The sequence below is a fragment of the Meleagris gallopavo genome, unplaced genomic scaffold (genome assembly GCF_000146605.3).
Source record: "Meleagris gallopavo isolate NT-WF06-2002-E0010 breed Aviagen turkey brand Nicholas breeding stock unplaced genomic scaffold, Turkey_5.1 ChrUn_random_7180001948143, whole genome shotgun sequence".
In the NCBI taxonomy this organism is placed as follows: Eukaryota; Metazoa; Chordata; class Aves; order Galliformes; family Phasianidae; genus Meleagris; species Meleagris gallopavo.
The window spans coordinates 1-2,203 of record NW_011209944.1 but is presented as its reverse complement, the minus strand read 5'-3'; the positions used below and the strand labels follow the sequence as shown (position 1 = coordinate 2,203).

Below are 2,203 nucleotides of genomic sequence, written 5' to 3'. Positions count from 1 at the left end.
AAACCATGACACACTTATCGGCTCCTCCTCAAACGTGCTGGGGACTTTTTGGTGCCAATTCCTCCAATCAAAAGACAACGTATTGGACGGGCAGGCCAGGAGTTGGCCATCTTTGGAAGAAGGGACAGGAAACTCGGTAAGAGAACAAGGATGTTGCTAGGATACGCAGGGAGAAAATTAGGCAGGCAAAATCCCAGCGAGACCTTATCTGGCCACGGTTGCTCGAGATGATTAAAAAATTGTTTTTTCGAACATATTAGTAGCAAGAGGAGGGGCCAAAGGGAGAAATCTCCCTCTTTATTCGATGCGAGCCTCACGGTGCCTGTAGCTACCCCTCCTTCTAGTTATGGAACAATACCACGTTGCTGTTTTTCTTTCTTTTTAAATGTTTTCTTCGTATTCAAAAAGAAAAACGGAGAAGGGCAGCCGAACATCAAAGACAGCAGAAGCGCAACAATTGCCGTCTCAAGTATCACGAAGTCTTTTCCATTGGGGAAATTTTCTGCGGGAGAAATTAATTCTCTGCATCGCAAAATCCGCGACTGAAAAGAAAGCGGAAGCGGTGGCAAAACTACGAGATTGGATAAGAACAGGCTGACGAGCACCGTTCAGAAATCATGCCGGTAGAGTTTGTTCGGCCTCAGGACAGGGCCATACGACAGATGATACCTGGAAGCTTTCTTCCAACCGCATTCCTCTATCATTCTACGCCTGCCCCTTGTTGATGCTGCTATTACGCAATAAAACCCACGCCCTTTAATTTGGAAGCTGGGGGAAGATGGCAAGGCCTCAAACACACGGCACATCCTATATTATCTTTGGGAGACGGAGACCCACCGTTTTAACTTGCAAAACCATTCCCATCAGTAAGACACGCGAGACAGAGATGATATCCCCATGCTCCATCTTTATTGTGCAAATGCTGCTCAAAGCTTTTCGTTACCCTCCACAGGCACCCACCAAAAACAATGATATGTCAACGGTGGCTAGACTGACGGGCAACATGTGACATCCATTCGGTGGCGATCCGTACGCGTGCAGCAACTACTGCGGTGCAAACATCTTAGCCAGGAGGCTGGCCCAACTGACAGCCACCCAGAATACGGAGACGCGTGCGGTAGACTGAAGGGCCTGAGGGTGGCTATCTCACAGCCATCTGGAATCCATCGGTCAGGCCCAAGTTAGCAGCACACTTCTCGCCAACAGTCACCAAACGACTATGAAGCTGGAGAAGGAAATAACGTTACACAACGTAGCGTGCTACAACACAAAGAAGAGCAGAGAGGGCAGGAAGCGAAGGAAGGCGAGCAAAGAACCATCCACAGAACCCGGTGAAATAGTTCTTCGCCATTCAAGCGCTGCTCTTCAAATTACTGCCTTTCCGCAACTGACGCATTCCAAGCAAAGCTACAAAGACCAATTATGCACAATTGGGGAGGGGCAGCAATGGGACATGCTATCTTTTTCTTTCCTTTTTTTTAACCCCTCCCCACCCCAGCTAGACAGTAACGGACTACAAATCGGCCACAGAAGCCAGATTTGTCTTGGGGTTCCGAGCGCCCCATTATATCTCCGGGCAACTTAAGTCTTTCTGGCAGAAAAGAAAAACTCGATGTAGACTTCGTAAGCCCACGCAAAAGCCATCAAACTTGACTTCTAGAGCTGAGAATGAAACATCCAGCACCCCTCAACCAGGTTTCCCCTTCCTCGCCTCCGACCTGCTCAAAACCCCAAGCCCTCTTCTCCGTATATGAGCAAGTACCACTGTCTGGAAACCGTGAAAACAGGCATCGGGCCATACTTCGGAACAGCACTGCATTTTGCACTACAAGTACGCACCCAGAAATGAGCATCGCTTTCTCTCACTACCCTTAGTCAAAACGCTCAGATCCGTTAAAAGATAGAGGCAAAAGAATATGGTGTTGGGAAACCCCAAATAGCCTACTGTGCCTCTTTGCAACATCAAGAGGAAACGAGGCAACCGGACAGAGCCTACTAAATTACATACCACTTAAAAGCACCCTTTAGTGTACAGAAAGCTTCCACGGTACTTACAGGTGCGCCAGAATCTTCTGCTTCAGATAACCTGATAACAGCCTTCCCGTGCACGGCTGGGAAAAAGCGTAGGAGCTTGCGGTGAAATATCACGGAACGTAAGGCACTGGAGGAAGAGTACACGGTTAAAACGGGATTGGCTTCGGAG

General features: G+C 48.5%; 1 long non-coding RNA gene across 1 annotated transcript; it reads right to left on the bottom strand.

Annotated features, from left to right (window-relative positions):
• Positions 1 to 887: 887 nt before the first annotated feature.
• On the bottom strand, positions 888 to 2,185 carry LOC104916789. Its single transcript, XR_796678.2, has 2 exons — positions 2,056 to 2,185; positions 888 to 1,225 (listed from the first exon to the last, which is right to left on the bottom strand). It is a non-coding gene; the product is annotated as an uncharacterized LOC104916789 (long non-coding RNA).
• Between the last annotated feature and the right edge of the window lie 18 nt (positions 2,186 to 2,203).